The sequence below is a fragment of the Diceros bicornis genome, chromosome 16 (assembly GCF_020826845.1).
Source record: "Diceros bicornis minor isolate mBicDic1 chromosome 16, mDicBic1.mat.cur, whole genome shotgun sequence".
NCBI lineage: Eukaryota > Metazoa > Chordata > Mammalia > Perissodactyla > Rhinocerotidae > Diceros > Diceros bicornis.
The window spans coordinates 18,320,617-18,343,898 of record NC_080755.1 but is presented as its reverse complement, the minus strand read 5'-3'; the positions used below and the strand labels follow the sequence as shown (position 1 = coordinate 18,343,898).

Sequence of the window (23,282 nt, the reverse complement as noted above, 5' to 3'; positions counted from 1 at the left end):
AGGAAGGAGGCCAGTGTGGCTAGAGTGGATTGAGTGATGGGGAAAGTAATAGAAGATGAGGCAGATAGGTAGTGTGAAACAGATTGTGTGGGGCTTTGTAGGTCCCTATGAGGACTTTTGGCTTCACTTTGAGTGAATTAAGTCTGCTGGAGGGTTCTGAGGAGAAAAATGAAAGATCTGACATAGGTTTGAAAGGATTACTCTGGCCACTCTATTAAGAGTAGAAAATCCAATTTTACTCTTTTTACAACCTATTGTTTGCTTTTTTTTTTTAGCTGTGATCACAAGCAAATGTGATCTTTGTATCTATATTAATTTTAGTAACCAAGTTCTCTACTATTTTACATCCCACTGGAAAGTCTAAAAAGAAGGCTTATAAGCGGTGGTGGTGGGAAGCAGGGTAGTAAAAACCTGCCCAATTCTTGTTCTTAATAATTAAAGAATGTAATTCTAAAAATGTTTTTGAAAAACAGAGTAATTGAGTAAAAAATATTTAAAGGATGTATATTTTTTAAATCAAGAGAAAATAGAAGCAGCCAAACCAATAGAGAACAAACTATTTGAAAAAGGCAATTACAAATAAGCATAAAAATAGAAAGCAAAGGATGATAAAATAGAAATAGGCCTAATTATAAGTTATTACAATTGCTTACTGTGAACAAATGAACTCATGTTGAAAATATTTATACGTCACACTTAAAAGGATATACATACAGTTAAAAAAAGAAAGAAATATTATACAATGGAAATATTATCAGGCAATGCACAAAAATAAAGAAAGGAAGAAAAGAAGGAGGGAAGAAAGGAAGGAAAGGAGCAATAATAATCCATCAGTCAATAAATATTTATTGAGTACCTAAGTGCTAGACACTTGAAATACAGAATCAAGACAGCTTTTCTGAACTTCATTGATATTTTCCTGAGAAATAGAGGTGGATATTTGTGGGAATGATAGCTGAACACCATTTAAGTAATATTTTTGTTGCTCTGAAGCAAGATAAGCAACATGACATGGTGAAAATCACGCATTTTGGAGTACGGCTGACTGGGGTTTCAATCCAAACTCCACTGCTTACTGGTTTTGTGACAGTGGGTAAATTTCTTAACTGTCTAAGTCTGAGGGTCCTCTTCTGTACATCAGTGATATGTAGAGTGGCTTTAGAGAATCTAGGATGAGGGCGGGAATAAATGGAATAATGAGTACAATCCCTGGCACATAATAGGTATTATATACATATCTGGTGAAAGCAAAAGTAGTTTATTAATAGAGAATGTGGCACTTCTTTGCAACGGTTTTAAGTTTCTCAAGTGATATTTTGTATTTGGTGGAGTCAGGATTCAAATCCAGCTCTCACTTACAAGATTCTGTCCTTTCTACTACACTCTACAGACATCTGCCTATGTTAGATAACAAAAAGACAAACCAGCAAGGGGCATCTAATTTTTGTTTTCCCAGTTCCTTCTCCTTCTTTTCTTTTTTTTTTTCCTTCTTTTTTTAACTTCCAACCTTCTTTCTGTTCCAAATCATCAGAGTTTTGTTTTGTTTTCTTCTCTCCAGTTGCTGTTGGCTGCTCGGTAAACGCGTCCTCGTTGAGTCAAGAAGAGCAAACTCCGGGGCTCAGCCCTTTTGAGCCCACTCACTGTGCTCCCTTCCTTGTTGCTCACAAAAGTTCCTGTTCTAGAGCTCATTCTCCAAGTTATATGTCTACAGTGCTCCTCATAGTGTGGTATATTGAAAGCAATATGAAGAGGAGAATCAGGAGGTTGTACCATTACAAACTCTTGACTAAATAACTTCATATTTTAGACCTCAGATTGCTCATCCCTCAATGAGGAAGTTTGGCTAAGATTATTGCTAGGCTTCTTCACCATTCTAAAGAATAAGAAGTCACATGTCTATGGTGCTTTATTATAGTATCTTAGATAATTCTTATAACAATTCTGTAAGAGTTGCCCTTTCTATTATATTTTTTACAAAAAATAAATTTTTTTCTTCAGTGTAAAATCAAATTCTGTCCATTATAAAATATTTAGAAAAAGCAAACAAAAATATCTTAATAGAAATTATCCACATTTTTGTTGTGAAGAGATGAAAGTTCAAGAGTTTAATTTGTCCAGGGTCCACATTTACCTACAGGGTAGAGCTGGATGTCTATCCTAGGTCTCCTTACAGTCTGTACTTCTCTCTCTCCAACAGGCTGCCAATCTGGGATTAGCACTAAAAGTCTACGTCTTTGGGAGACCTTCTCTTAGTCTGGCTGCTTGAACTCCATACCGTTATATTCTAGGTTCTCTGCCCCCATCTGCCTCACTTCTAATGACACTGACATCCTCCCAATGTACATCGTTTACAGTGGAACTCATTTAAGCTTTGTAGTGACTCTGAGAAATAAGGTAGAGATAGTATATGCCCCCATTTATTGATGAGGTGACTGAGGTTCAGAGAAATTAACACTGTTCCTGGAGTCATTTAAAGACATTTATCCAAGACTAGACCCCAGGCCAGTCTTCTCAAATTGTGGTTTTCCTATTTTCAAAAAGCATAAATTTATTTCTTATAGAATAACATAGGGAAAATAACAGACTAGAAGATAGATGTTTTACGTACTATTTCCCACCTAGAAAATCAACAATTAATAGGTTTTTGACAAACATACCTCTTTTGTTTTTGCTATCTCAATTTAAGTTTTCAAGTATTGAAAATATTTGGCTAGGAATATGTTCTAAAATGCTGCTCCCAGAAATTACAGAATTTCACAAAAGAAATACAATGGTAGCTTCTCAAAAGAAAGCATGCTCAGGGTAAGAATATTGAATTATATCATCTCCCTCCCTTCAACCATTTCAAGCTACTTAGGAATCAGGAATATGAAAGTTCCGGGTTTCCCAAAACATCACACATTCCCTGTAATCGACTGCAGACCTTGAATACGGCATGTCCTTAAAGTAGGCAAATCCGATCATTATTCTCAGGCTTGAATGGACCTTTCAAATGGTCAATTATAGTTCAGTTTTAAAGATCGTAGTCAATAGCCATGATATGCCACTTTTTTGTTATTTGAAGCTTCATGTCGAGAAAGTCAATCTTCAAGTTGCCATTTATATCTAATGAATCTTTGAAACTCTTAAACACCTGTTTTGCGTTTTTTATCATTTTTGCAAGTTTTTTTTCAATTTTCAAAATATTCTTTTAGTTGAAAAATTCATCAAGATACTACCACGAATAACCACAGTATACAATACAACCAACCAATATCTTTTTAAAAGACTCTTTTCAGATAGTCACCATCCTCTAGAAAGAAAAATGACTAGAGAAAAACTCATGGTGTCTGAAAATTACACAGACAGTCTTACTGGAAAATATTAAAGTTTACTAGATTTCATTGAAAAGGACCTGTGGATATTTATGTATGTATTTTATCCTAATTTTTCCCCACCTCCAAGTCATCAGCATCAATTCCTGATAGTTTTGTACTGATGTATTAATGTTACCCGAAGCAAAATTAAAGTCTACCTCCGTTATACTAAACATTTTTGTTTTTATTTTGAAGAAGTATTTTTTAGGAGTTTGAGAAGAAATAGATAAGTCCTTTGAGAACAGGACGTAATCTTCACCCTTGAGATTTTTTCAGTAAATGTAGGTGGTCACTGACATATCAAAAATGAATAAATCATAGGAATGAACATTAGGCAAAATTAATTCACAAAAACAAATAGTTAAATTACATTATAGTGGATATGACCAAAATATTATAGTTATTGCAAAGACTAATTTTCACATAAAGCCATTCTGTAAATTCTAAATCAATACTGTTTTTGTTACTTTACAAAAGGATTTCCTGGAAAGGGTCTTTATCTAGCAAGGAACCATAGAAATTTTAAATTGTGATTGGCTTAAAAATTCAAATTTTAGGAATCTGTTTCAAAGAAAATAAGTACCTAAGAGCTAGTAAAATTTTAGCTTAATAAATAAAAGGGGGAAAGTGTTTACTTAAGTATTTTGGTCCAACTCTGCAGGCAGGCCCACAGGGAAAAAAAGGGCAAAAGATAGGGAAATACATAAGAAAATAGAAATTAAAAGATAACATCTATGGATTCAAACAAAACAGAACATTCAGTATGCTGTTATGTTTTTAAACACAAGACAAAACACATTTTAAAACATTTTAGAATTACTGTAATCTTAGGAAGGGAGCCTTTCTAAAAGGCTCTGTGCATTATACCATATCCCCATTTATGCAGAATCAGATAAAGTTACATGAAGACGTTAATAGAGCAAATTAGGGCAAAGGCTGGTGGAGGCCGAAAGACTCCTGAGCAGTAGAACTACTACTGAGCAGTAGAACAATTTTAACTCTTGGGACAACGGCGGTAAAAATAGATGACCTCAGCATCCGGAGAATTAATTGAATCAAACCAATCCATTCCTACTTTCACGCTTTGTCCCCTACAAGACATTCAAATTTCGTCTGCCATCTCTTTCACAAATCAACGCTAACCCTTCCCCTGTTTTACATGCTAACTAGAGACTCTCCAGTCCAGATGTTTGTAACTGATGGCAGAGAAGCTTTCAGCAAATGGAGTCTATATAATTTGTTCATTCATTCAACTGATATTTCCTGAATGTCTAATATGTGCCAGGGACTGTTCAGCAGATACACAGGTGAACATGACAGTTTCTGCTTTCATGTGTAAATTGCAGTAGAAATAGGTGCAGAGGCATGCAGGAGGAAGGAGAGACTGGAAGAAGGGAGGGGCCTCAAACACGACACACTCCACTGGCCTCGAAATGTTCCCATGAAGGTGTTCCGAGGGTCTAGGAATATGGCACGTGATTCTATATAGTCTATATTGGGGAGAAATTTTTGAGTTGAGCTACTTGAAATTTCTTTGGGCTAGGCTTTGTATCACATAAGGAGGAGTGGTGGCCAATCCTTCAATTGGCATAAGAAAGGCAGAGGCCTCTTGCCCCAGGTAGGTACCAGAGTTAACCCCATGGTGTGTGGCAAAGGCAGCAAGGGATTGATTCAGGATGTTCAAGTGGAGAGAGAAACAGAGATTGATACCCCTTCCCCAGCTCTAGAAAAGAGCCATTGATCCATTTCATGGGTAAAACTCATGAGCCAATTTCCTGGTTTAAATTTGTAGAACTGTCATTTGTGTATTTATACCTTAGAGGCAGTATTTATTTACACCTCAATTTAAATTATCAACAATTAAGTGGCAAACCCGCTTTAACTTCAAAGTCGTTCCCCTAGTCCCCCAGCTGTAACTAAACCTCCTGGAGCTTTGGCTGCCAATGTGGGTCAGGTGATTAAGACGCTTTTCAAACTGCAGGTGGAGGAGGTTGAATGGATTGTATTGTCTCAGAGGTGAGAGATAAGGATGAGCATGTGCTTAGAATAGGCCACAGTTGCTGCAGGACTGGCCAGCTTTGAGGAAGAGCTGTTGGTGATTGCGAGTTACGGGATCTATAGGCTGTTAGCAATCTCTGGGAGGAATATAAAGCAATATTTAAAATTGTGGGATTCATGATTCTAATTCAAAACCAAATATCGAGAGAAAAAAATGGAAATGTTCCACTTGTGCTTCCCTCAGGGCTATTGTAGTACATCATCTAACAAGACGCAATGCAGCTGGGCTCGTCAAATCAGTGACACCTCGATCAAGTTAGTGTGGGAACAATTTACATCCAAAAGATACTGAAAAAACCTGGAGTCCACCACTAACTCAAGGGCCATGCTTTAGGTTCTTGCTTTAGTGAAGATAACTACAGACTTGAAGGAGAGACACAATTTTGAGATACTGGACCTCAGGGAACAAGATGGACCAGCCAAGTTCTGGGTCAAAATGTCGAAAGGAACATGAGGAACTGGAAATGAGGTAAGTCGCCTTGCTTTCTGATGTCAGACAGGACAGCCTTGATGCCAGTGAGAGATGGGTGAAGACAGCCTTTAGCTGGCAAGCATAAGTTTTAAATTTTTACCTAGACAAACGTATTATATTTTCCTTTGTGTTTTCTTTCATCTCTAATATGCTTAGGAACTCTTTGCCCATCCAAAGATCAGTTAAATATATTTTTTTCCACTTTTTCTTTTTTACATTGAATTCTTTATGTTAGAATATAAAGTGAAGCCTGCATTTGATTACTATTCTCTTCAAAGGCTAATTTCCCTAAAACCTCTTTTTGAATAAGCCAGCCCAATTGTTTTGTGATGGTCCTTTTTCACTTACATGCTTTAACTGTCTGACTTAGGCTATGTTTCAGGATATCTATGCCATGTTTTCGCTCTTATGCCATCTTTTGCACCAATTCCACACTATTTTATTTGTGGTAGTTTTATATGTTTTACGTTTTGTGGGTAACTTACTATTGTAACATTTCTGTGTGAGACTTTTTTTAAGTATTGCTATACTTATTCTTCCAAATAAACTTTAAAATAATTTTTGTCAAATCCACAAAAATACCATCATGATAGAATTAAGCTACTTATTACTTGGGAAGTATTGAATTTTCAATAATAGCTAATCCTTCGGGGGAAGAAAATGCCCATCTTTATATATTTGATCTCCCTTTGCATCTTCCAATTAAGTTCTATAGCTTTTTCTCATAGGAATTGCAAACTTTTCTTGCTAATTCTAGATATTTCATGTTTTTTTTTTCCTCTGTGAATGAAAAATATTTTTCTTGTGTTTTATTTTCTAATTCCTGTTTGTTGATATAGAGAAATCTAGTTGTGAGTGCATCATATATAACAACTTACTAAACTAGTTTTAAAAGTTTTTTTAATTGATTTTTTGGGGGGATTTTAAGGACACATAATCATATATTAAACAAACAGCAATAATTTTTTTCCACATAATTAGTGAGAATTTCTGGTATATTTGGCAAATTTTCATTCTTAGTGTTCTGTGTTGTGGCTAGTGTTTATTACTGTAACGTATACCTAGAAACAAAATCATAAAATTTATAATCAGAGTTACAGGTTGTATTGGGTGGAAAATTGAAATCCTAGTTGTATTTAGTTTGGCTCACTTTTTTTTTAAACAAGAATTTTCTTTCTTGAGAACATATTTTGGTGTCACTGGCACTCAGGATTTCTGTCCGAGAACCAATAAATGCAATGATTGTGCTTTTTAGTGAATTGAGGTAAATTTTTATCTCTTATGATCAATAAAATTTCACCCAAATGAATCACTGAAACTTTTGTGAAGAGTTTTATAATGGATTATAACTGTAGTAGTAGTTCAGCTTGCAACATATGAAGTGAAAGCTGGAGGGAATTTTCAAAATGACTCTTTGCTCTGTATGTTTAAGATGGGAGCTTGCTGCTTTTTAAGAAGTATTCCAAAAATGGCTAGCTTTGGTAAACATTAATGGAGAGGTCAGCCAGTCAATCAGCGAGCTTGTCATAAGTGCTATTCTGGGTTTAGCACCATGCTGTATTCTGAGGAGACTGTAGAAAATGTTCTCCCCTTGTGTTCAGCCTGTCACACTAAGGACTCCCTCCCTCCTTTGCAGCTTTAGTTTCCTTTGACCATCCCTTAGACATCACTTTTCCTGCTAATTCCATCCTTGGCCCTCCTCTTCTCACTTTACACTCTCCTTTCCCCTGACTCCAACAGACACCACTATACAGATGACTTCCGAAATACCCAGCTTTAGTCCTGACAGCTTTATGTCCTGAGCTCAGGAGCTGAATATCAAATCTTCTACCAAACATCTCCATTTGTATGTCCTTCAGGTATGTCACATTCAGTATATTCCAAACTGATCCATCATCTCTCCTGACTCTAGACTTTCTGCCTCAAATTTACTGAATTGCCCCTGCTTGAAAATCAAGTGTCATCCCTAATTCCCTCCTATCCCTTGCTTCTCAGATCCAATCAGTAAGAAAGACTTACTGATCCAGTTTTCTTTAACACCTTTTTATTCTTTCCTTTCCACTCTCTCACCGTTGCTATTACCTTAGTCAAGACTCACCACGTAGGTCCCCTGGGTCACCACCATGACATTTTTAGTGTTCTGTCTGCAGTTCCCTCCAACCCGGCCGCCAATCATTTCTCTACATTTGCTTCATTTTGTTTTGGGTGCTATATGACCATGTCACTTTTCCACTTAAGATTGCCTAACAGTGCCTGGTTGACTCTTTAGATGGTACATAAGGCCATGTCATCGTCTTCTATTCTCCCTTAACACTCATACTATTTTAAGCCAGATAACATGGAAATTTTCTTTTTTTGTTTTTTTATAGTCTTGCCCCAAAACCTTTCTTCTACCCTTTTCGCCCAACATCTTTTAAAATTCAATTTAGATTTCACCTCCTCTAAGAACTATCAGCTACTTGTGGTGGTTTTAAAATATGTCCACAAATTCTTTGATACTTCTCCCTTCAAGAGATGAAGCTAATTACCTCCCCTTGAGTATGAACTGAACTTGGAGGACTTGCTTCTAACAAATACAATGGGCTGAAATGATGGTATATCACTTCCAAGAATAGGTTAAACAAGACTGCAGCTTCCCTCTCGGTTGCAATCCCTTTCTCTCAGATAACTTTTTCTGGGGAAAGCCAGCTGCCACATCATAAGGCCATTTGGGCAGACTACGGTAAGGCCAATGCAGAGAGGACCTTAACTTTTTTGGCCAGTAGCCAGTCAGGAGCTGAGGCCAGCTCACAGCCATGCAAGTGAACTTGGAAGCTGATCTTCCTCCAGATGAGCTTTCAGGTGAGATTGTACCTCCAGCCAACAGCTTGACTGAAACCTCACAAGAGACCTTGAGCCAGAATCACCCAGCTAAGCCGGTTCTAGATTCCTAACCCACAGAAACTGTGAGATAATAAATAGCTGTTGGTTTAAACTGTTAACTTATGGAGCAGTTTCTTAACCCTTTCCTCATCTCTGCTCTCATAAGACCCTATGCTTACCTGTATGGGACCACCTATTACATTATTGAAATTGTCTGTTAATTATTCTAATTTCCCAACCAGATAGTAAACACTTTGAAAGTAAGAAGTATGTTTTTAAATTACATATTGAATGGAGAAATGAATATAGCAGGTGGCCCTGCTCTCAAAAAACTTACTGCTGAAAATATTACCACGCATAGAATAAGAGTAAACAGTAAAAGACAGCCTATAGTAGACTGTACTGTTAGATGATACAGATTCCACTCTATGAGAGTTCAGAGGGAGGAGAGACATGTGAGAGCTAAAGGCGCCCTGGAGGTGACAATGGAGCTAGGGTGCTGAACTCGGATGAGAAGTGTTTAGACAAAGGGAGGAAAGGCATTCTTAGTACAGGGCCTACTTCTATCAAAGGCATGGTGGGATAAGCATGTTCATCAGGTCCAGATATCCAGAAACAAGAAGGCTTACATGAACCAACATTAAACAATAAATAAAGTAAACTGAGCTCAGTTTATGGGAACCTTGAAATACAGGGGAAAACATTTCAGACAAGGCCCCTGTGATGGTCAATTTTATGTGTCAACTTGACTGGGCCTTGGGGTACCCAAATATTTGGTCAAACACTATTCTGGATGTTTCTGTGGGGGTGTTTTTCGATGAGATTAACATTTGAATCAGTACACTGAGTAAAGCAGATTACCCTCTCTAATGTGAGCAGAGCTCATCCAATCGGTTGAAGGCTTGTATAGAACAAAAAGGCTGAGTAAGAGGGAACGTCGCCTGCCTGACTGGTTGAGCTGGGACATTGGTCTTTTCCAGCCTTTGGACATGGACTGAAACATCAGCTCTTCTTGGGTGTTGAGCTGCCAGCTTTCAGACCAAAATTACACCATTGGCGCTCTTGGGTCTCCAGCTTGCCGACTCACTTTGCAGATCTTGGGACTTGCCAGCCTCCATAACTGCATGAGCCAATTCCTACAATAAATCTTTTTCTCTATCTCTCTACACATCCTATTTCTTCTGTTCTCTAGAGAACCCTGACTAACACAGATCCTGTAATTGCTTTCTTCTTCCTAAAGGAGGGAGAAGTAGAAGGTCTTCATTCACATGTGAATTTTGAGGCTACACTTAGGCACTCTACAAAAAAGGGGAAAAAATAACAAGAGTGATAGAGAATGCTTTGTCTCATACAGAGAAAATATCTCCAAGAAATGTCTTATTTTCTCTAATACTTGATGCCATTTTTAGATTTTTCTAACGTTTCTTAAAATAATACATTCCTTTTTTTAAAAAGTTCAGCAAATATTCAAATGACTGGGTTTTATACTCTTTCTTAGAGGAATGTAGAGTTTGTGTTTCTGGTCACCTTTGTGATCATATTCTCTCCCTTACAAAAATATACATTCTATTTCAGTTACAGTTTAAACATTTAAGAAATCTGAATAGTAATGTGTCTCTTTTGCATCATAACTAGTGTGGGTGGCCCATTTCTGCCTTAATCATAATTAGTTGTCCATTCTGGATGCACTGCCTGAGATAATTATAGAATTTAAGGAACAACCCAGTGGGTCTGCACTTGAGCTTCCTTTTTATAAAAAAACAATTCTATAAATTCTGATAAAGCCCATGACTTCCTCTCCAGCTTATTCCTTTTAGGGGGTTCCAGCAGGCACTGGCTTTGATTAACAGTCTCTAACAACCTTCTTTTTAAACACTCCTCCACTTATGAAGTTAAATTTCATTTTAGTGCTAGTTGTCATATTATAGTGGTTGCATAGCAACAGTATTGGCAAAAAAATCTTTTTTCCCTACACACAAACGGTATTTGTCAGTGCTGATCAAAACTTCTCCTTTGCTTTAAGACTAAAAACTTTCGTCAATTCATTGGGTGAATTGAGCTAGGCAGCAGGTGTAGTTTTCAGAAACTGAGGCACTGAGGCCAATTGTCTAGGAATTAACTTGGTCAAAAGAAGAGGGAAAACCATGTGGAAATTTCGAAGATATAAGGACAGTTTAAACAATGGAACACTTGAAATGAACACACATTATCTGAATTGTGGGGGGTGGATTACAGTTTTCTGGGCTTTGTAAAGTGGTGAATTAAAGGTCATATCAGAGCACCGGTGCTAAGCAGCGCAGCTGGGGCACTGCTGTATGTGTAGGAAATCCATTTCTTTTATCTTCAGATTTTTTTAAAATAAAATAAAGCTTCAATATACAGTAAAAGCCCTAAGTTTGTACCTTGTATCTAGAAAACAAAGCTCATGTGCAAATGAAACATGAGTTTTGTTTTCTAGATAACTTAAGAATGGACACCTATAACATGTAAAATACTATACTAGGCAGTATAAGAAATAAAAAGATGGATCAGACTTAGATAACGAACTCAAGGAGTCTCAGTCTAATAGATATTTTCTGTTTGTGTTTCAATTAACTTAAAAACCTTTTTACGCCAAGTTTCCATCCAGAGGATCTCTATGACCTGGGCTTTCCCTTCCTCCCCTCTTGTCCCCTTAAACTCCCTCCCTCCCTACAGCTCTTCTGTCCACTGAATTCCAAGCCATTATCTGTTGCAACTAAACCACAAGAAAAGGAGTTTACTGATTGCCTTGGATTTTTGCTATTTTACTCCTCCATAGCAACTTCTAAATGATTATCTTTTACATACATTATCACATTTAATCATGGCAACCCCTCAGTTGGACAAACAGGATATTGCTCCTACCTGAAGTCACAGTTTTTAGAGTTGGTAATAGCCAATAAGTAACAGAGTCTTACCGGAACATCATTTTTTCTCCAGTTGAGGACTCTTTCCCCTAGATGATATTGCCTTTTATGAAAGAAAATCATAGCTACGTGACTCAAATTGTAAAAGTTAGTTTGGGAAACAGTTCAAAAATGAATACATATTTGTTAACATTGTCATAATTTGTAGGCTTCTAGAAAGGAAGGACCAAATTTGTTAAATTTACTCCATGCTATCACAAACTATGAAACATGCATTCAGCAAAAGATAAAAATATGCAGTCCCCAGAGACATAATCATTCAAAGTAACATCACAATATTGGTCACTTTAGGTAAATATGACTTTTGTTGTCTTGCAATAATAGCGCAACAAACTGCGTGGAAGTATTTTGCTATTGACTTTATAGTATAATCTTCATTTTGAAACAAATCCTGTACATAGCCTTCGCTTTTTACCTATTGATTGTGCTTTCATATAACAACATTACAAACATGGTTTGCAGTGAGAGAAAAAAGAAATTATATATGTTATATTCTTCTTTTAAAAAATTGAGGTAACATTGGTTTATAACATTATATAAATTTCAGGGGTACATCAATGTATTTTGACTTCTGTGTAGACAACATTGTGTTCATCATCAAAAGTCTAGTTGCCATCTCTCACTGTACAATTGTCCCCCTTTACCCTTTTTGACCTCTCCTCACCCCCTTCCCCTCTGGTAACCACCAATCTCCATTCTGTACCTATGTGTGTGTTTGTTATTATTTTTTTTATCTTCCACATGTGAGTGAAATCATATGGTGTTTGTCTTTCTCCATCTGACTTATTTCATTTAGCCTAATACCCTCAAGGTCCATCCATGTTGTCACAAATGGCAAGATGTCATCTTTTTTATGGCTGGGTAGTATTCTATTGTATATATATACCATCTCTTCTTTATCCATTCTTCTGTCAATGGGCACTTAGGTTGTTTCCAAGTCTCAGATATTGTGAATAAGGCTGCAATGAACATAAGGGTGCATATATCCTTTTGAATTAGTGTTTTCATGTTCTTTGGATAAATACCCAGAAGTAGAATAGCTGGATCATATGGTAGTTCTATTTTTAAATTTTTATTTTTTTACTTTTTCAATCTTTTATTTTTTTATCGATGTTTTAATAGTTTATAACATTGTGAAATTTTTGGTTGTACATTTTTGTTTGTCCATCACCATATACATGTCTCCCTTCACCCCTTGTGCCCACCTCCTACCCCAATTGCCCCTGGTAACCACAATATAGTTTTCTCTGTCCATGTGTTGGTTTATATTCCACATATGAGTGAGATCATACGGTGTTTGTCTTTCTCTTTCTGGCTTATTTCACTTAACATAATACCCTCCAGGTCCATCCATGTTGTTGCAAATGGGACGATTTTGTCTTTTTTTATGGCTGAGTAGTATTGCATTGTATATATATGCTACATTTTCTTGATCCAATCATCAGTCGAGGGACACTTGGGTTGCTTCCACTTCTTGGCTATAGTGAATAATGCTGCAATGAACATAGGGGTGCATAAGCTTCTTTGGATTGTTGATTTTGGGTTTGTTGTATAGATTCCCAGTAATGGGATAGCTGGATCATAGGGTATTTCTATTTTTAATTTTTTGAGGAATCTCCATACCATTTTCCATAGAGGCTGCACCAGTTTGCATTCCCACCAGCTGTGTATGAGGGTTCCTGTTTCTCTACATCCTCTCCAACATTTGTTGTTTTCTGTCTTGGTGATTATAGCCATTATAACGGGCGTGAGAGGTGATATCTTAGTGTTGTTTTGATTTGCATTTGCTTGATGATTAGAGATGTTTAACATCTTTTCATGTGCCTATTGGTCATCTGTATATCTTCTTTGGAGAAGTGTCTGTTCATTTCCTATGCCCATTTTTTGACCAGGTTGTTTGATTTTTAGTTGTTCAGTTGTGTGAGTTCTGTATATATTATGGAGATTAACGCCTTATCAGATACATGTTTTGCAAATATTTTCTCTCAGCTGGTGGGTTGTTTGTTCATTTTGATTCTGATTTCATTTGTCTTGTAGAAGCTCTTTAATCTGATAAAGTCCCACTTGCTTATTTTTTCTTTAGTTTCCCTAGTCTGGGTAGGCATGTCATCCGAAAAGATTCCTTTATGACCAATGTCAAATAGTGTGTTGCCTATATTTTGTTCTGTGAGTTTTATAGTTTCAGGTCTCACCTTCAGGTCTTTGATCCATTTTGAGTTAATTTTTGTGCACGGCGATAGCAGATGGTCCACTTTCATTCTTTTGCATGTGGCTGTCCAGTTTTCCCAACACCATTTATTGAAGAGACTTTCCTTTCTCCATTGTACATTCTTAGCTCCTTTGTCGAAAATTAGCTGTTCTTATATGTGTGGTTTTATTTCTGGGAATTCAATTCTGTTCCATGGATCTGTGTGTCTGTTTTTGTACCAGTACCATGCTGTTTTGATTACTATTGCTTTGTAGTATGTTTTGAAGTCAAGGATTGTGATGCCTCCAGCTTTGTTCTTTTTTTCTTAGGATTGCTTTAGCTATTGGGGGCTTTTGTTGCATCATATGAATTTTAGTATTCTTTTTTCTATTTCCGTAAAGAATGTCATTGGGATTCTGATTGGGATTGCATTGAATCTGTAGATTGCTTTAGGTAATATAGACATTTTAACTATGTTTATTCTTCCAATCCATGTGCATGGGATGTCTTTCTATTTCTTTATGTCATCATTGATTTCTTTCAATAATGTTTTGTAGTTTTCATTGTATAAATCTTTCACCTCCTTGGTAAGATTTATTCCTAGATATTTTATTCTTTTTGATGCAATTGTAAATGATATTATCTTTTTGAGCTCTCTTTCTGTTAGTTCATTATTAGTATACAGATATGCAACTGATTTTTGGAGATTGATTTTGTACCCTACAACTTTGCTGTAATTGTTGATTATTTCTAATAGTTTTCCAATGGATTCTTTAGGGTTTTCCATATATAAAATCATGTCATCTGCAAATAGTGAGAGTTTCACTTCTTCGTTGCCTATTTGGATTCCTTTTATTCCTTTTTCTTGCCTAATTGCTCTGGCCAAAACCTCCAGTACTATGTTGAGTGGTGAGAGTGAGCAGCCTTGTCTCATTCCTGTTCTCAGAGGAATGGCTTTCAGCCTTTCCCTGTTGAGTCTGATGTTGGCTGTGGGTTTTTCATAAATACCCTTTTATCATTATATATTGCCCTTTTTTGTCTCTCTTAACCTGTTTTATCTTGAAGTCTGCTTTGTCTGATATGAGTATGGCAACACCTGCTTTCTTTTGTTTGCCATTAGCTTGGAGTATTGTCTTCCATCCTTTCACTCTGAGCCTGTGCTTGTCTTTAGAGCTGAGATGTGTTTCCTGGAGGCAGCATATTGTTGGGTCTTTCTTTTTAATCCATCCTGCCACTCTGTATCTTTTGATTGGAGAGTTCAATCCAGTTACATTTAGGGTAATTATTGATATATGAGGGCGTAATGTTGCTGTTTTGTCACTTATTTTCTGGTTCTTTTGCATTTCCTTTGTTTCTTGTCCCATTTGTTTTGGACTGCCAATTCAGTTTGGTTGTTCTGTCTTATGACTCTTCTAGTTTTCTCTTTGTTTATCATATGTGATTTTGTTTTGATTATTTGTTTAGTGGTTACCGTAAGGTTTGTATAAAAAATCTTGTGTATGAGATAGTCCATTATCTGATGACTGCTTATTTCCTTATACTAAGTCAATTCAATCTCTTTCCTCTTCCCCTTCTAAGTCATTCTTGTTACAACTTATTCTATCTTGTGTTGTGAGTGTGTGTTTACAGTGATGAGGTTATATTTATTTTTGGTGAGTTCCTTCCTTTGATCTTTGATTTTGGTATTTAAGTGGTTGCTAACCTATTCTGGTAAAGATCTACTATTTTTCTGATCTTGTCTACCTATTTTTCTCCTTGCTCCAAGCTTTGTATTCCCTTTCTCTTCTTTTTACAGGCCTGAGGGCCTTCTTGAGTATTTCTTGTAGTAGGGGTCTCGTGGCCATGAACTCCCTTAGCTTTTGTTTATCTGGGAAAGTTACTATTTCTCCATCATATTTGAAGGATATTTTTTCTGGACAGTGTATTCTTGGCTGAAAGTTTTTTGTCTTTAAGTATTTTGAATATTTCATTCCAGTCTCTTCTAGCCTGTAAGTTTCTGTTGAGAAATCCACTGAGAGACTGATGGGAGTTCCTTTGTATGTTACTTTTTGTTTTTGCCAGCTGCCTTAATATTGTTTCTTTGTCATTGACTTTAGCCAGCCTTACCACTATATGCTGTGGAGTAGGCTTTTGCCTGTTGACATATTTAGGCGACCTATTGGCTTCACTTACTTGTATTTCCTGCTCCTTCCCCAGATTTGGGAAGTTCTCAGCTATTATTTCCCTAATAGGCTCGCTGTTCCTTTTTCCCTCTCTTCTCCCTTAGGAATACCTATAATTCTTATGTTACATTTCCTAATAGAGTCAGATATTTCTTGGAGGCTTTCTTCATTTCTTTTTAGTCCTAATTCTCTCTCCTCCTCCATCTGCAGCATATCTGTATTCCTATCCTTTATAATGCTAATTCTTTCCTCCATATTGTCAGCTCTGTTCTTTAAAGATTCCAGATTCTCCTTTATCTCCTCCACTGTGTTCTTCATTTCCGTCAGTACTGATGGGTTTTTCTTTATGATTTCAATCTCTTTTGTGAAGAAACTCCTTATCTCATTGAATTTTTGTCTATGTTATCTTGTATTTCCTTGAGTTTTTTTGTGATAGCTATTTTGATATCTCTGTCATTTAGGTTACAGATTTCTGTGCCCTCAGGGTTGGTTTCTGGGTGCTTGTCATTTTCCTTCTCATCTGGTGATTGCATGTACCTTTGCATTTTGGTTCCTGTATTCGCTGTTTTTCCTCATCCTGGAAGTATCTGATTGCAGTTTCCACCTGCCTTTACCATGTGGGGGTTAAGGGCTGTGTATTCTGAGCCCCCTGCACTCCATCCCAGCTGCTCACTGGGATCGGCCCGGCCGCTCTGTCTGGTCTGGTGGGCTAAGCTGTAGTGTCGGGCATGTGAGGGGGGGCTCTCTCTTTTGCCCGCTGGGTCCCTGGTGTGGGGGCTTCTTGCTCGCCCCTCGTTATCCACTCTCCTGGGGTGCTCAGATGTTGATGGCACCTCTGCAGCAGTTCTGAGTCCTCTGTGTGGGAGTTTCCCACTGGCTGAGAGAACCTGAAGAGCTACGGTTTCCCTGCAGAGGGCCACCCCTCCCTGCTTTCTGGAAGCCGTGTGGAACTGGATCTCTGATCTGATGGGGAGGCAGAGGATTTCTCCTTACCTCTCCCCACTTCCTCCGGGGCCCCAGCACATCCACTCTCAGATGTGTGGCAGTGTGGATCTTTCTGGTCTTCGTTTTTGCTGTCTGGGAGTCTGTTGTTGGTCTGTGACTGTCACTTTTGTTGTATCTTATTGGGGGAAGAGTTTACGGGAAAGCTCACTCCGCTATGATGCTGATGTCACTCCCCTCTATTTTTAATTTTTTGAGGAACCTCCATAATGGCTTTACCAATTTACGTTCTCACCAGCAGTGTATAAGGGTTCCCTTCTCTCCACATCCTATCCAACACTTGTCATTTCTTTTTTTTTTTTTTTTTTGTGATGAGGATCAGCCCTGAGCTAACATCCAATGCCAATCCTCCTCTTTTTGCTGAGGAAGATTGGCCCTGGGCTAATATTCGTGCCCATCTTCCTCTACTTTATATGAGATGCTGCCACAGTATGGCTTGACAAGCGGTGCATCGGTGTGCACCCGGGATCCAAACCTGGGAACCCTGGGCAGCAGAAGTGGAGAGCGCGCACTTAACCACTACGCCACTGGGCCAGCCCGAAGTTGTCATTTCTTATCTTTTAATAATAGCCATTCTGACAAGACATGAGGTGATGTCTCATTGTGGTTTTTATTTGCATTTCCATAATAATTAGTGATGTTGAACACCTTTCATGTGCCTGTTGGCCATCTGTATATCTTCTCTGGAAAAATTTCTTTTTAAATCTTCTCCCCATTTTTCAATTGGATTGTTTGCTTTTTGTTGTTGAGTTGTATGAGTTCTTTATGTATTTTAGATATTAACCACTTATCAGATATATTATTTGCAAATATCTTCTCCCAATCAGTAGGTTGTCTGGTCGTTTTCTTAGCTGTTTCCTTTGACTTGAAGAAGTTTTTTAGTTTAATGTAGTACCACTTGCTTATTTTTTCTTTTGTTTCCCTTGCCAAAGGTGACATGCTCAAAAAGAAACTGCTAAGACATATGTCAATGAATCTATTGCCTATGTTTTCTCCTAGGAGTTTTATGGTTTCAGGTCTTACATTCAAGTCTTTTTTAATCCATTTTTAGTTAATTTTGTGTATGGTATAAGACAGTGGTCTACTTTCATTCTTTTCCATGTAACTGTCCAGTTTCCCAACACCATTTATTGAAGAGACTTTCCTTTCTCCACTGTATGTTCTTGGCTCCTTTGTCGAAGATTAGCTGACCACAGATTTGTGGTGTTATTTTTGGTCTTTAAGTTTGATCCTTTGATCTATGTGTCTGTTTTTGTGCCAGTACCACACTGTTTTGATTACTGTGGCTTTGTAGTGAAGTCTGGGATCGTGATGCCTCCAGCTTTGTTCTTTTTTCTCAGGATTGCTTTGGCTATTCAGGGTCTTTTGTTGTTCCATATAAATTTTAGGATTCTTTGTTCTGTTTCCATGAAGAATGTCATTGAGATTCTGATTGGCATTGCATTGAATCTGTAGATTGCTTTAGGTAATATGGACATTTTAACTATGTTAATTCTTCTAATCCATGAGTGTGGAATGTCTTTCCATTTCTTTGTGTCTTCTTCAGTTTCTTTCAACAATGTCTTATAGTTTTCAGTGTATACATCTTTTACCTCTTTGGTTAAGTTTATTCCTAAGTATCTTCCATTTGTTGCAATTGTTGATGGTATTGTATTCTTGATTTTTCTTTCTGCTAGTACATTGTTAGTGTATAGAAATACAACAGATTTTTTTATGTTGATTTTGTACCTGAAACTTTACTGTATTCATTTATTACTTCTAATAGTTTTCTGGTGTATTCTTTAGGGTTTTCTATATGTAGAATCATGTCGTCTGCAAATACTGACAGATTTAATTCTTTCTTTCCAATTTAGATCCCTTTTATTTCTTTTTCTTGCCTAATTGCTCTGGCTAGGACTTCCAATACTATGTTGAATAAGAATGGGGAGAGTGGGCATCCTTGTCCTGTTCTTGCTCTCAGAGGGATAGCTTTCAGTTTTTCACCATTGAGTATCATGTTAGCTGTGGATTTCTCATACATGGCTCTTATTATGTTGAGGTACTTTCCTTCTATATCCATTTTATTCAGAGTTTTTATCATAAATGGATGCTGAATCTTGCCAAATGATTTCTCTGCATCTATTGAGATGATCATGTGATTTTTATTCTTCATTTTGTTAATGTGGTGTATCATGTTGATTGATTTGTGGATGTTGAGCCTTCCCTGCATCCCTGGAATAAATCCTACTTGACCATGGATATATATCACCAAAGGGATTAAAGACTTGAATGTAAGACCTGAAACCATAAAACTCCTAGAAGAAAACATAGGCAGTACACTCTTTTACATCAGTCTTAGCAGTAGCTTTTTGAATACCATGTCTACTCAGGCAAGGGAAACAAAACAAAAAATAAACAAATGGGACTACATCAGACTAAAAACCTTCTGCAATGCAAAGGAAACCATCAACAAAATGAAAAGACAACCCACTAACTGGGAGAAAATATTTGCAAATCATATATCTGACATACATCTGACAAGGGGTTAATTTCCAAAATATATAAAGAATTCATACAACTCGACAAAAAAACAAACAACACAATCAAGAAATGGGCAGAGGATATGAACAGACATTTTTCCAGAAAAGATATACAGAAAGTCAACAGGCACATGAAAAGATGCTCAACATCACTAATTAATAGGGAAATGCATATCAAAACTACAATGAGATATCACCTTACATCTGTCAGAATGGCTGTAATTAGCAAGACAAAAAATAACAAATGTTAGAGAGGATGTGGAGCAAAGAGAACCCTCATACACTGCTGATGGCAATGCAGACTGGTGCAGCCACTATGGAAAACAGTATGGAGATTTCTCAAAAAATTAAAACTAGAAATACCATATGATCCAGCTATTTCACTACTGGGTATTTATCCAAAGAACATGAAATCAACAATTCAAAGAGATTTATGCACCCCTATGTTCATCGTAGCATTATTCACAAAGATGTGGAAGCAATCCAAGTGCCCATCAACTGATGAATGGATAAAGGAGATGTGATAAATATATATACAATGGAATACTACACAGCCATAAAAAAGACAAAATTGTCCTATTTGCAACATGGATGGACCTTGGGGGTATTACGCTAAGTGAAATAAGCCAGACAGAAAAAGGCAAACACTGTGTGATTTCCCTCATATGTGCAAAATAATCACATGGATAAGGAGAACATATTAGTGGTTACCAGAGGGGAAGGGGAAAGGGGTAAAACGGGGCACATATGTAAGGTGACAAGTAAAAACTAGACTATTGGAGGTAAGCATGATGCAATCTATACAGAAACTGATACATAATAATGTACACCTGAAATTACACAATGTTATAAGCCAATATAACCTCAAGAAAATAATTAAATAAAAAAAAATTTCCTCAGGAGATTCATCGTGCAGCTAGGGAGGCAAAGTATTTCTGCCTATCTTTGTGCCAATGTTCTCAGTCCTTATTCATTCTGTATTTTCTTATCAAGGACACATGCTTTGGTTGGTTTTGTTTTTAGTTACTCATCTTTGAGTTTATCCATACATGATCTTTGCAATAAATAGGATGACTAGCCTCCAAAATATATATATATATGTTTTGGATACAGTCCTGCATAAGACATGTGTTTTACAAACACATCTTCCTAGTCTCTTATTTGTCTTTTCATTTTCTAAGTGGTACCTTTTGAAGGGCAGAAGTTTTTATTTTTGCTGAGGTAGAATTTATCAATTTTAAGTCTTATAGACCACGCTGTGGTGTCATATAAAATATTTGCCTAATCCAAGGTCTCAGAGATTTTTCTCCTATGTTATCTTCTAAAATTCTTACTGTTTTAGTTCTTACATTTAAATCTATAATCCATTTTGAGTTAATTTTTGTGTTTGATGTGAGATAATGCCTAAATTCATCACATTGCATGTGGATATTCAGTTGTCCATCCACCATTTATTTAAAAGGCTATCCATTCCCCAATCAATGGAGTTAGCCCCTTTGTCAAAAGTCAAATGAGCATAAATATAAAGATTTATTTATAGCCCCTCAGTTCTGTCTCATTGACATATATATCACATATGGTATTCATGCCAGTAGAACATACTGTTTTAGTAATTGTAGTTTAGAGCAAATTTTGGTTTGGGTGGTAAAAGTTCTCCAAGTTTGTTCTTTTTCAAAATAATTTTGAGTATTCTTGGTCTTTTGCAATTTCATGTAAGTTTGTGGTCATCTTGTAAATTTCTGCAAAAAGTCTGTTGGAATTTTGGTAGGGATTGACTTAAATCTATAGACAATTTTGGGGAGAATTTTCATCTTGGTAATGTGAGTCTTCTAATCCAGGAACATGGAATGTCTCTACATTTAGTTGGATCTATTAAAATTTCTCTCATCAATGTTTTGGACTTTTCCAAGTATTATACTACTTTTGTTAAATTAATTGCTAAGTATTTCATTCTTTTTGATGCTATTGTGAATGAAGTTTTTTTTATTTCATATTGAAATTTTTCACTACTAGTATGAAAAAATAAAGTTTGATTTCTGTGTGCTGGTCTGGGGTCCTGCAACCATGATGAACTTGTTTATTAGTTCTAGTAGCTTTTAGTGGATTCTTTAAGATTTTTCTATATATAAGATCATATTGTCCGAGAATAACAATAATTTTGCTTCTTCTTTTCCAATCTAGATCTCTTGAGTTCTCTTTCTTGCCTGATGACACTACTAAATTCTCCCATACAACATTAAAAAGAAATGTCCAGAGTAGACATGCTTACTTTGTTCTTATTCTTAGGGGAAAAGCCTTTATTTTTTTTTACCATTCAGTGTAATGATAACTAAAGTTTTTTTTAATGTCCTTTATCAGTTGATGAAGGTTTCCTTTATTCAAAGTTTGTTGAGAGATTTTATAATGAATAGGTGTTAGATTTTTTTCAATTGCCTTTATTCGTTTGTTGAGAGAATCAATTGGTTTTTGTCTTTTATTTCATTAATATATGTTAATTGATTTTCAAATATTAAATCAATCTTATATTCCTAGGATAAACCCCACTTCTGTGTAATTTGTTTTTATATTGTTGGATTCAGTTTGCTAACATTTTGTTACGAATTTTTGCATCTATGTTTATGACCAGTATTGATCTATAATGTTATTCTCTTGTGATATCTTGAGCTTTAGTATTGGGGCAATACTGGGCTCATAGAAGGAATTAGGCTGTGTTTCTTTCTCCCTTATTTTCTGGAAAAGTCTGTGGAGTATTGGTATTATTTCTTTTTTAAATGTTTGATGAAATTTATCAGTGAAGCCGTCTGGGCCTGGGCTTTTCTATATGGAAAGATTTTAAATACTTAACTCAATTTCTTTACTTGTTATACATCTCTTAGGATTTTTATTTCTTGAGTCAGTTTTATTTATCTATGAATTTGCAAATTTTGTATAAGTAGTCAAAAATGTTGGCATCAAATTTTATTATAGTAGTCCCTTGTAATCCCTTAGTTTCCAAAGAGTCAGTGATTATGTGCCCTCTTTCATTCCTAATTTTGGTAATCTGTGTCTGTTATTTATTGTTGGTTAATCTAGCTAATGGCTTGTCAATTTCATTAATTTTTTTCAAAGAACCAACTTTGATTTCATTGATTTTTCTCTATTTTTTGTTGTTTTGTTTTGCTATTTCATTGGTTTCTACTCTAATCTTCATCATTTTTTTCCTTATCCTTGCCTTGGGTTGAGTTTACCCTTATTTTTTCAAATTCTTAAGGTGAAAGCTTAGGTTATTGACTTGAGATATTTCTCCTTTCTAAATATTGGTATATAAAGCCATATATTTTCCTTTATGAAATGCTTTAACTGCATCCTATAAATTTTCGCATGTTTTCATTTTTTCCAGCCTTATTGAGATATGATTGAAAAATAAAAATTGTATATATTTAAGAATTACATTGTGATATTTCTATATATGTACTACCACAATTAAAATATCCATCACCTTGCATAGTTACCATTTTTTGTGTGTATGTGTGTGTGTTTGTGTGGTGAGATCTACTCTCAGCAAATTTCTAGTATAAATACATTATTATTAACTATAGTCACCGTGCTGTACATTAGGTCTCTCCAGATCTTATTCATCTTATAACAGAAAGTTTGTATGTACACATTGATCAATATCTCCTCTTTTCCGCACTCCCCGGCCTCTGGTAACCGCCATTCTACTCTCTGTTACTAT

The 23,282-nt window shown here is 36.3% G+C and overlaps 1 long non-coding RNA gene across 1 annotated transcript in view; it reads left to right on the top strand.

Moving 5' to 3' along the window:
* Nucleotides 1–23,282, top strand: part of LOC131415326 (uncharacterized) — a 341,568-nt gene that overhangs the window by 177,885 nt on the left and 140,401 nt on the right. Inside the window, exon 4 of the long non-coding RNA XR_009222414.1 lies at nt 5,599–5,883. This is a non-coding gene — a long non-coding RNA (uncharacterized LOC131415326). The remainder of the gene's footprint in view (nt 1–5,598; nt 5,884–23,282) is intronic.